Genomic DNA, 12,161 nt, shown 5'->3' with positions numbered 1-12,161 from the left:
GGATTGGTGAGGTCCTTTTCATTTGGGTTTTACACTTGCTGGACTGGACCACTCACAGTTTTGTTGCCTATGTTTTAAGTGTTCCAGTGAACACTCCTCTTAGGGATGTCACCTGACAGTATAGTGCCTCAATATCTGAAGGACCTCAACAGAGGTGTGCTGTAACTGAGTAGACGCTGTATTGCGGCCTTTTGTACGCTGCCTTATTAATCCTTACTGCGCCGGATAGTTTTATGGCAAGTTGACACAGGCTGGAGTCAACTGAAAGGGGGGAACCTTTTTTTTTTTTTTTTTTTTTTTTAATATGTTTTATTTTATGTATGTGAGTACACTGCTGCTCTCTTCAGACACACCTGAAGAAAGAATCAGACCTCATTACAGATGGTTGTGAGCCACCATGTGGTTGCTGGGAATTGAACTCAGGACCTCTGGAAGAGCAGTCAGTGCTCTTAACCACTGAGCCATCCGTTAAGGGGGGAACCTTAACGGAGTGAGTTTCTTCATGGGGTCTGCTGGAAAGCATCTTCTTAATTAGATGGATGGGGGAGGGACCAGCCCATTGTGGATGTACTATCACTGGGCTGGTGGTGCTGGGTTCTATAAGAAAGCAGGCTGAGCAAGCCAGTAACAGCACCCCTCCATGGCCTCTGCATCAGCTCCTGCCTCCAGGTTTCTTCCCCTGAGTTCTGTCCTGACTTCCTTCATTGATGAACTACAATGTGGCAGTGTAAGCCAAATGAATCCTCTCCTCTCACCTCGGTTTGATCGTGGTGTTTCATTATAGTAGGACAGCTCCAGTCTCAGCACACTTGCATTCTCGCTGAGGGACAGTCAATGACCTGGGTGCAGTGCTGGGGTCAGGTGGGAGGGGCACCTACCCAGACTTGGCTATTTCCATTTCTGAGGACTGTTTTCCCACCTCCTGCAGCCCAATTTGTTTATCTCAATATCATAAAAGTCACGAATCTTTCCATTGTTTGCATCTGATGAATCAGAGCTGGGTGTGGTACCTGCCTGAACTTGCACTGGTAGAGTGGAAGTGTGGGCTACATAAATACACCCCCTTCCATGATGATGGAGGGAGGAGGAAGCTTCAGGAGTACCACAGAGGTGACACAAACTTGTAATCCCAGCACTTGCAAGAGCTAAGGCAGGAGGATTGCTGGAAGTTTAAGGCTTACAAGGTTTGCAGATTAAGACCCTGTCTAACAAACAAAGCCAGAAGCAACCTTAAACAGTGAGGTTAAGAGTCTAGAAGAGATGCCTCAGCACAGGCTGCTTTCCCAGAGGACCCAAGTTCGATTCCTAGCACCAAAATGCTGGTTCACAACCATCTGGTCTCTGCAGGCACCAGGCACACAGGTTGTGCAAAGACACATATGCAAAGCACTCATACACACAAAATAAAAACTTTAAATTAAAGAAAATTAAAAAAACAGCAAGGACCATGGGCTGGGGGTTGGCGCACGCCTTTAATCCTAGCACTTGGGAAGCAGAGGCAGGTGAATCTCTGAGTGCTAGGTCAGCTTGGTTTACAAAGTAAGTTTCAGGACAGCCAGGGATACACAGAGGAAACCCTGTCTTGAAAGATTGAGAGAAAGAGAGAGAGCAAGAGAGAGAGAGAGAGAGAGAAAGAGAGAGAGAGAGACAGAGAGATGAGGGCTAAAACTCACTCCCTAAAAACAGCAAGGGAGAAGGGAGTGGGGGGGGGTGCATGTCCTCTCTGAGTCTGTCAGACTTCTGCATCTTTGCTTTTTTGTTTGTCTGTTTGTTTGTTTTCTTCTGGCTTTGCCCTGGAGGAATTATTTGGCCTGGGGAACTGCCTTGTCATTATTCTCAGGAACACTGCTTAACAAACTATTCCCCTGGCTCTCTCCCCTCCCCTCCCCTCTGCTCTGGAACAGCAAGTTTAGTCAGGCTCTGAATTTAATATCCCAAGTTCCTATGAGCTGTGTATCAGCCATGCCATGGTTAGGGGGCCAGCCTTCCTTTCCTGGGTTTCTGGCAGACACAGAGAAGCTGGAAGCTTGGTCAGACAGGAGCTTAGGGGCGGGGCCTTGAGAGGGTGGGGCAGGAGGGGAATTCCTGGGTGGTCACTTAATCCACCTGGATTTAAAGCTTACAGAGGCCTGACCTTCACTCTGCTGCCCTTCTGTGAGTCTATGCTGTCAGGGAATAGAGAGACAGTCTCAGGGTGAAGCTCCAAGACAGAGGATGGACAATCTGTGCTCTGGCTTTTTAACTACTGCCTTCTTGCCTTTTCCTCACCCTGACCTTTCATGGGCTTCTAAGAAAAAGTGGGAAGCGATGTGGGTCCCAGACAGGCTGGTGCTAGCTTACCCAGTATTATGAAGCCCTTGGGCAGTGTGAGCCATATGTGTCAGCTCTTGGTTGTGCAGGTCAGGAACCGTGGCTTGTCAGGGTTTGTGTTATTGACCAAATGATTTGTGTCTGCCATTCTTCTTTGAAAAGCCCACAGCCCTGCTCTCGGGTGCCTCTCATTTCACTCCCAGGTGCTTCTCTGTGTTAACTCTTGCACTCAAGATCTATGTTTTAAAATGTCTTTTTAATAAATCCCAACTCAGCCGGGCATTGTGGGCACACTCTGGAGGCTGAGGCAGATGGATCTCTGAGTTCAAGGCCAGCCTGGTCTACAGTTACAGGACAGCCAGGCCAGGTCTATGAAGAGAAACGCTGTCTCGATAAACCAAAATAAATAAGTAAACAAATACCCTCTAACCCAGGGCTGGAGAGAGGACGGGTTCCTGGTGAAGAGCTGTGCCTACTCTTCCAGAGGATTTGCGTTTGGTTCCCAGGCCCCATGGTTTGGAACTTAAAACCATCTGTCATTCCAGTTCCAGGGGACTCAGTGCGCTATTCTGAGCTCTGTGGGTACCTGCACACATACACATTATTACAAATAAATCTTCAAAACCTCTCCAGCTTTGCATCATGAAAAATACTAAAGTGATTCCTGCCTTCTGCCACTGTTTTGTGGTAAGAGAAAATTCAAACCGAAGCCGTTCTCCTGGTAGACTAGCACAACAGAGGGAGCTATGGTCTGCTGGTTTGGTTTGGTTTTGGAGCAGGGTCTCACTAAGTAGCCCTGGTGGCCTGGAACTGGCTATAGAGACCGGGCTGCTTCAAACTTGTAACAGTCCCTCTGTTTCCTCTCAAGGGCTGGGATTACAGATAGAAGCCTCCACCCTGGCTTTACCATCATTTTTGTGCTAAATTCAAAGTAATTCCATAGGCCTGGGGCTGGTTCCCAGGTTTGTGAGCACCTCACCAAGGGTGAGTTAATAGGGAGACCCAAGTGTGTGGGACCGGCAATGAAAGAAGGGGAAACTGCCTGAGCACACACTTGTCTGAGTTTGGAAATATTTATTTCCTGAGACACGGTCTTATGTATTCCAGGCTGTCCACAAGCTCATTGTACAGTCAAGGATAACCTTAGACTTCTGATCCTCCTGCCTCTACCCCATTGATGGTATTGCGGGTGTGTGATACTAGACCTGGTTTCTGTGGTGCCAGGAACTTAACCCTGGGTGTTGTGCACACCAGGCTAGCACAGCACTCACTGAGCTACAGCCCGGCAGCACCAGTGGATTTGCTGTTTGAGGCAGGGTTTCTTCTTGTGGCCCAGGTTGGTCATGGTCTCACAGCATCCTCGTGCCTCAGCGTCTCCCCTTCTAGAGTTATGGGAGAGCACACTCCATCACACACACACACACAAACACACACACACCTGTCACACCTGCATGAAGCAGAGATCCTGAATCCTGTTTTACAGAAGATCAGTACAGAAACCTAGGTGCTTTGTTAACACACATGTACTTCCTTGTTAAAAAGTCAAAACCAAACCAAACCAAAACAACCCACCCTTGACCCAGGGGTAGATTCCAGACACAAACAGCTCTTCCACCAACCAAGAGTGTCTTTCCAAGTGACTGGAAAGCTCCAGAGTTCTCCAGTCACCCCAAAACCTTTGAAAATTGCTTAAGAATGCCTGTCTCAGCAAGGTGTGGTGCTTATGCCAGTTAAACCTGCATTTGAGGAGCTGAGGCAGAAGAGCCGATATGAGTTCCAGCCAGCTTGAACCCTGAGGAAAGCAGGCCTCCGGTTCACAACACCTTTTCTTTTGGTTTCCCCTGGGTGTGCTTAAAATTACATCATCTTTTAAAACCAAGAGTACTGAGGAGAAGAAAGGGCTGTTTAGAGAAGCATTATATGGCAGCGGGTGGGGGGAACTGAGGAAATGTTGCTCTGCCTAAGTGTTCTTTGCTTCCTCCCCTGCCCCTGAGGCTCCCCGCCCCTTAAAAGTCCTTTGAAGCCCTCCCAGCTTCAGAACCCTGAACTCTGTTGTCTCCAAATATGGAAGTCAATAAAAGCCTAATTCCCCAAATGAAACAAAGTTCTCTTGGTGTGTGTGTGTATGTGTGTGTGCGTGTGTGTCCCTGTGTGTGTGTGCGTGTGCGTGTGCGTGTGCGTGTGTGTGTGTGTGTGTGTGTGTGTGAATTAAATCCAGGGCATCTTGGCTACTTATATTTTCTACCAATGAGCAATTAAACCTACCGCTGTGCTTCCGCCTCAGAAGTACCCAGGCTAAGAGGACAGACAAAATTTCAAATATCTTCTTGTGGAGAGATGGACATGGGCTGGACACAACAGCTGCCTCTGTTAATCCTAGCACTTGTGTGACGAGCCAAGAGGAGGGAGCTAAGTCAAGGCCAGCTTCCAAGGGCACAGCCCAGATACCCTGTGCTGCAGAATGAGACCCTGACTCAGATTTCCTTTTAAAGGATGTTCTAAGTATTGCTGATTCACAGGGCAAGAGCAAACCCAAGACTGTTAGTGGCCACAGGTGGTGGTGAGCAGGTCTCTAAGGGAAGGGAGTCTGCAAGTCTCTGGAAGTGACTAGGTAGCTAACATGAACTCCTAGAGGAATCCCCAGCCAGAAGTACATGGAGTAATGGAAAAATTCTTGAAGTTTAACCAGTTTGACTAGATCAGGATGGTGATTCATTAGAACTGAATTTAAAATAATTTTAGGGGTCCCCAAACTAATAAAGTAGCAGGGACCTGTAGATTCTTTCTCCCAAACCTAAGTAGCTGAAACTGCTGCCTGCAGGGTTTACAAGCCGGAGGCCTAGATGATTAGTTACTAAAAAATGTAGAGTTACAGGACAGAGGACAAAGGCCTGTTAAGTCATCCCAGGAACTGGCTGGCCATAAAGATAAAAAAAGGTATACAAGGACAACTTTAGAGAATAGAGATGTGTCTCGGGGTAAGTCTAAATGAGTAATGGGCCATCTGGTGTTCCTCCAAACCCTTCTCACCCCCTTGAGGTCTTCTCAGTGTTCCAGAAAACTGCAATTTAAGTTTAACTAGATACTATGCTAACCTAGATAAGCTTCTGCCTGCAGGAACTGCCTTCCGCCCCCATCGACCAGTACAGCCTGCTGATGTTCAAAAAAAAAAAAAAAAAAAAAAAGTAAAGCAGCCAATTGTGTGTACCCGTGCAGAAAGTTTCCCCTTCTCCCCACCCCGTGCCTATAAAGACCCTAAAACCTGGAGCCTTGGTGTCGATCTGTCTCTTGCATGAGACACGTGTGTTGGCCCAGGGCGCTCTGCCATTAAACCGCCTCATGTGCTTGCATCAAGTCGGTCTCTCGTGTGTCCTTGGGTGCGTGCCGTCCTGAGACTTGAGTGGGGTTCCCTGGGGTCCCCTTCTGGGGGTCTTTAAGTCTTTCATTTTGGTTCCCTGACCAGGAAACTCGTCCAGGATTTGTGGGAGCACCCCAGGACTCCCAAAGACCCCTTGGAGGTAGGTTTATGTCTGTATGAGTCGGGTGTGTTTGGGTGTAGCGCTGCTGGCTTTGTGTCCTAGTTTCAGGTTTCTGGTTTTCTGGCATCTTCCGCTGTAAGACTGAGAGGTCCCAGCAACCGCAGATGCAGATGTGCTAAGGCCCACAGGCTGCAACTCTGGGGGATGCCCTGGAGGAAGGGGGTCGGGATAGCATCCTGACTGTTCATTTTCTGAATGAAGGAGACAGAGTGCTCCTACTACAGGAGAAGGTACAAGGACCTGTGCCATTGGAACTGGCATTTGGCTGGATATATAAGACTAAACGTGGGCGAGTGTGCTTGGAGGTGATAGCATCTTTTGTTCTTATCGTGTTTTTGTGTTTTCTGTTTGTCAAAATGGGACAGGCTGTCACAACCACTTTGTCTCTGGACCATTGGATGGACATTATGGAAAGAGGACGTAATCTGTCAGTAGTTGTAACAAAGGGACCTTGGCTGACCTTTTGTACCTCTGAGTAGCCGACTTTCAATGTGGACTGGCCATCATGGGGGACTTTTGATTTACCCACCATTAGAGCCGTCAGGGCAGTTGTTTTTCAGGAAGGACCAGGGTCGAATCCAGACCAGTGACTTTATATCACTGTGTGGGAAGACTTGGCCCGATACCCACCCCCGTGGGTTGAGCCTTTTCTCCCTCACTAGCCAAGCTCCTAGGTTTTGGCTGTGAGGGAGGGAGCCTCAACAGGAAAGCCGAAACTGCAGCAGAATGAAGGGGACCAAGCCAGCACCTCAGCTGCTGCCACCTTCGAAGGAGGCGGCCCTGCACATCTCAGGCACCCATTCTGAAGATATAGCCTCACATAGAAGAACCCCCTGAATGGCCCGTTCCCCTGCCCCCACCTTATCCCCAAGCTCACGATCCCCAACCTGTGCCGCCCCCTCTCCTCCACTTCCTGCCCTGCAACCATCAGCCCCAGCACTGGCCCCAGCTGATGGGTTTGTGCGAGGCCGGCCCTCGGCGGGCACCAGGAGTCCATGTGGAGCTACGCCAGAGGGGCCTGCTGACTCCACAGTGGCCCTGCCCCTTAGGGCCGTTGGGCTGCCCCCAACTGACCAGAATGAGTTACAGCTCTTACAGTATTGGCCTTTTTCTTCCTCAGACCTCTATAATTGGAAAGTTAACCCTCCTCCTTTTTCAGAAAATCCTGCGGGAGTTACTGGCCTGATAGAGTCCCTGATATTCTCCCACCAACCAACATGGGATGACTTCCAGCAGCTTCTGCAGACTCTGTTCACTACAGGAGAGAGAGAGAGGATTCTCCTTGAGGCTCGAAAAAAATATTCGAGACAATGATGAACACCCCGCCACTCAGGCTTCAATAAACAAAGGATTTCCCTTGACCCGTCCCCCTGAGTGGGACTACCACTCAGCTGCAGGTAGGGAATGGCTGTCCATTTACTGCCGGGCTTTGGTGGCTGGTCTCAGAGGGGCAGCAAGAAAGCCCACCAATTTGGCAAAGGTAAGGGAGGTCCGGCAGGGAGCGAATGAGCCCCTCTCTGTGTTCCTAGAGAGGCTCATGGAGGCTTACTGGAGGTACACTCCTTTTGACCCTATGTCAGAGGGACATCGAGCTTCTGTAATCATGGCTTTCATTGGACAGTTCTCCCCGAACATTAGAAGGAGGTTACAGCATATTGAGGGATTGCAAGATTATATGATCAGAGATGTAGTGAAGGAGGCTGAGGAAGTATATCATAAGAGAGACACAGAGGAAGAGAAACAGGAGAGAGAAAAGAAAAGAAAGGTCTGAGGATGAAGAGAGAAGGGAAAAGAGGCAGGAAAAGAATCTAACAAGGATACTGGCTGCAGTGGTAGGAGAAGGAAGACGTCAGGGAAATGGTAGGCCTAGACAGACAGGGAACCTGGGTGATAATAGAAGGCAGGGGCCAAGGAGACCCAGAGGAGACCGACTGCCACTAGAGAAAGACCAGTGTGCATACTGCAAAGAGAAGGGCCATTGGGCCTGAGAGTGCCCTAAGAAGAAAGAAACCAATGTGCTGTCCTTAGAAGATAATTAAGATTAGGGAAGTCGGGGTTTGGTTCCCTTTCCGAGCCTAGGGTAACCTTAAAAGTAGAGGGGACCCCTATAGACGTTCTGGTTGACACAGGAGCAGAATATTCTGTGCTTAACAAACCTCTGGGAAAGATACAAAATAAAAAGACGCTGGTGATTGGGGCTACAGGACAAAAACTGTATCCGTGGATGACTTCTCGTACAGTGGATCTTGGAAGAAACCAGGTATCCCACTCATTTTCAGTAATACCAGAGTGCCCTACGCCCTTACTGGGCAGAGACTTGTTAACCAAACTAAAGGCCCAGATAAAATTTGCCCCCTCTGGACCAGAACTGTCATGGGGAACTGAGACACCCCAAACGTTAATATTGTCCCTTCAGCTAGAAGAAGAACACCAGCTACATCAAAAGAAAGAGGAGCTGCCCGAGGAGCTTCAGGACTGGTTACTGCAATTTCCTCAGGTGTGGGCTGAGACTGGGGAATGGGAATGGCTAGACAGGCCCCTCCTGTGGTGATTGAACTCAAGTTTGAGCCACCTCCATTGGGGTCCGACAGCACCCCATGAGCAAGGAAGCAAAAGAGGGCATATGCCCCCACATTAAGAGACTGTTAGAACAGGGGATTTTAATCCCTTGCGGGTCCCCTTGGAACACCCCTTTATTACCAGTAAGAAAACCGGGGACAAATGACTATCACCCAGTACGGAATCTCAGAGAAGTCAATAAAAGGGTGCAAGACATCCACCCTACAGTGCCCAACCCCTACAACTTGCTCAGCACACTGCTGCCCTCGTGAAGTTGGTATACTGTCTTAGATTTAAAAGATGCCTTCTTCTGTCTGAGGTTACATCCAAACAGCCAGCCCCTGTTTGCCTTTGAGTGGTGGGACCCTGAGAGCAGGAGAACCAGATAACATACGTGTACGAGGTTACCCCAAGGATTCAAAAACTCTCCCACCCTATTTGATGAAGCCCTACACCAGGACCTTGCCCCTTTCCTCGCTAATAACCCACAGGTGACCCTTCTTCAATATGTTGATGACCTTCTATTGGCCACAGAGACCCGAGAAGACTGCAAACTGGGGACTCAGAAGATCCTGGCTGAGTTAAGTGAGTTGGGGTATTGGGTTTCCGCTAAAAAGGCACAGCTATGTCGAACTGAAGTTACATATTTGGGATATACCCTAAAGAATGGACAACGGTGGCTCACAGAAGCCAGAAAACAGACAGTTACACAAATCCTGACCCCAACCACCCCTTACCATGTAAGATAATTCCTGGGGACCTCGGGATTTTGTAGGCTTTGGATTCCAGGATTCACCACCTTGGCAGCCCCATTGTATCCCTTGACAAAAGAAAAAGGGGAGGTTGCCTGGACAAGAGAACACCAAGTGGCTTTCGAAACTCTTTAAAAGGCACTGCTACAAGCCCCTGCCCTAGCACTGCCAGATCTAAACAAGCCTTTTACCCTATATATTGATGAGAAAAAGGGGGTCACCAGGGGGTTCTCACCCACGCTCTAGGACCTTGGAAGCATCAGGTGGCTTATCTGTCAAAAAAAACTAGACCCTGTGGCCAGCGGATGGTCCTCTTGCCTGCGAGCGATAGCTGCAACAGCCACACTGGTAAAAGATACTGATAAGCTAACTCTGGGCCAGAAAGTGATGGTAGTGGCCCTCACACCCTCAAAAGCATCATCAGACAACCGCCAGACGGCTGGATGACAAGCATCATCAGACAACCGCCAGACGGCTGGATGACCAACGCTAGGATGACTCACTATCAGAGCTTGCTACTGACGGAGCGCGTGACTTTTGCTCCACCCTCCATCCTCAACCCCGCTACCTTACTACCTGAAGCCGATGAGACCCCAGTGCATCAGTGTGAAGAGATACCGTCTGAAGAAATGAGGACCTGGTCAGATTTGACCGATCAGCTGTGGCCCAGGGTGGAGACTTGATTCACCGTCGGAAGCAGCTTCGTGATAGAAGGTAAGTGAAGGGCTGGGGTGGTGGTGGTAGACGGAAAGACTGTCATTTGGGCCAGTAGCCTGCCGGAAGGAACTTTGGCACAAAAAACAGAACTTATTGCTCTGACTCAAGCCCTAAAACTGGCAGAAGAAAAATCTGTCAACATTTATACTGATAGCCGATACGCTTTCGCAACAGCCCATGTTCAAGGGGCAATTTACAGGCAGCGTGGGTTGCAGGCAAAGACATTAAAAATAAAGAAGAGATTCTTAATTTATTAGAACCTGTCCACTTGCCACGAAAGGTGGCAATCATGCACTGCCCAGGACACCAGAAGGGGATGGGCCCTATTGAAAAGGGAAATCAAATGACAGACCAGATGGCTAAAGAGGTGGCACAAGGACCAATGACTCTAATAGCTAAAGTGGTGCCCCAGCATTATGAGAGGGCCCTCAAAAAGAGAGTCCTTACAGAAGAAGAGGGGCTAGAATACCTAACTAGTATGTATCGCCTCACCCATCTAGGGCCCAGAAAAATGATAGAGGTAACCAACAAATCCCCTTATCACATTCCTAGGCTCCAAAAGACAGCAGAAGATCTGGTAAGAAACTGCAGGGTGTGTGCCCTCACTAATGCCGGATCCAGCAGGCATAGTGGGGGAAAGTGCTTACAGGGAGATTGACCTGGAACTTATTGGGAGGTAGATTTCACAGAAGTCAAACCAGCCCGATATGATAATACCTCCTAGTTTTCATAGACACTTTTTCAGGGTGGGTTGAGGCCTTTCCCACGAAGAAAGAAACAGCAAACATGGTGGCCAAGAAGATACTGGAAGATATCCTCCCTTGATTTGGGATACCTAAGGTAATTGGGTCAGACAACGGGCCTGCCTTCATGACCCAGGTAAGTCAGGGACTGGCCAGACAGCTGGGGGTAAATTGGAAACTACATTGTGCTTACCGACCCCAGAGCTCAGGACAGGTAGAGAGAATGAATAGAACCATAAAAGAGACCTTGACAAAATTGACCTTAGAGACTGGTAGGGGTGATTGGACAGCCCTTCTCTCCCTAGCCCTGTTCCGGGTAACGAACACACCTGGACCTTTGGGACTAACACCTTTTGAGATACTGTTTGGTGCACTGCTGCCTCTGAGACCCTAAAGAGTGTGACACGTTCTGATGACAATAACTTTCACCTTCTACCCACATTTTAGCCCGTTTAAAGGCCCTTGAGATGATCAGGAGACAGACTTGGGAACAACTGAAAGATACTTACACCGTCGGAGACCTTGCAGTTCCCCACCAGTTTGAAGTTGGAGACACTGCCCTGGTACGGAGACACCAAACAGGAAATCTGGAACCGCGGTGGAAAGGACCCTACTTGGTACTGTTGACAACCCCAACCGCCATCAAGGTGGAGGGGATCCCCACTTGGGTTCATGCTTCACATGCCAAAAGAGCCCCTCCCGAGACTAGTCCAGATGAGTGGACTTTGGGAAAGACTTAATAATCCTCTTAAGTTGCATTTATGTCGCAAACGCAATCCTGGGTCAGGACAGCAACCCCCATGCTCTGGTGTGACAGACCTGGGAGGTAATTAATGAAGAGGGAATCACTGTCTGGTCAGTTTCCACCATGCAACCCCCGTGGGCCTGGTGGCCAGGTCTCACACCTGATATCTGTAAGCTATAGCCGCTAGATCACTCACCTGGGATCTCCCGGACCTAACTAAGCCACCCTAGGAGAGACAGTGTGTCCCAAGCAGGATCGGGGGTGGGATAGAGTGCTCAGGACAGTTCTACTGGGCTAATTTCTGGTCTTCAGGATTTTATGTTTGCACTGGCCAGGGTCAAAGCTGGAAGCTTCAACACAAGTGTGGGGGGGCCTCTGATTTTATTGTGCTGAGTGGGGTTGTGAAACTACAGGTGAGGCGTACTGGAATCCAGACTCCTCTTGGGACCTGATAACGGTAAAAAGAAATAGCAGTTATGACAAGGGAAATGAGGGAGAGAAAGATAGTTCTAAATACCTAGAGAGTGGGGTGCACCCACACCTGCTATCACCCCAATGGACCTTGCAGAGACAAATACTGCAACCCCATAGTTATAAAATTTACAGACCAGGGAAAACGAGACCATCAGAGTTGGCTCAGAGGGAACAGTTGGGGACTTAGAATTGATGCTGCAGGAAAAGACCCTGGAGTACTTTTAAAAATTGTTGACCCTAAAAAATCCCTTTCCCATATCTATAGGACCTAACAAAGTTCTATAGGACCTTCCCAATCAAGGGCCCCTAACAGACCTCGGAC

General features: G+C 48.9%; 1 long non-coding RNA gene across 1 annotated transcript; it reads left to right on the top strand.

Annotated features, from left to right (window-relative positions):
* The first annotated feature begins 7,324 nt into the window (after nt 1–7,324).
* On the top strand, nt 7,325–11,205 carry LOC143435239 (uncharacterized). Its single transcript, XR_013105367.1, has 3 exons — nt 7,325–9,874; nt 10,623–10,717; nt 11,068–11,205. It is a non-coding gene; the product is annotated as an uncharacterized LOC143435239 (long non-coding RNA).
* Nucleotides 11,206–12,161: the final 956 nt, after the last annotated feature.

Source organism: Arvicanthis niloticus, chromosome 20, assembly GCF_011762505.2.
Source record: "Arvicanthis niloticus isolate mArvNil1 chromosome 20, mArvNil1.pat.X, whole genome shotgun sequence".
NCBI classification, from domain to species: domain Eukaryota; kingdom Metazoa; phylum Chordata; class Mammalia; order Rodentia; family Muridae; genus Arvicanthis; species Arvicanthis niloticus.
The sequence above is the reverse complement of the archived record's forward strand: the minus strand, read 5'-3'. Positions and strand labels throughout refer to the sequence as shown.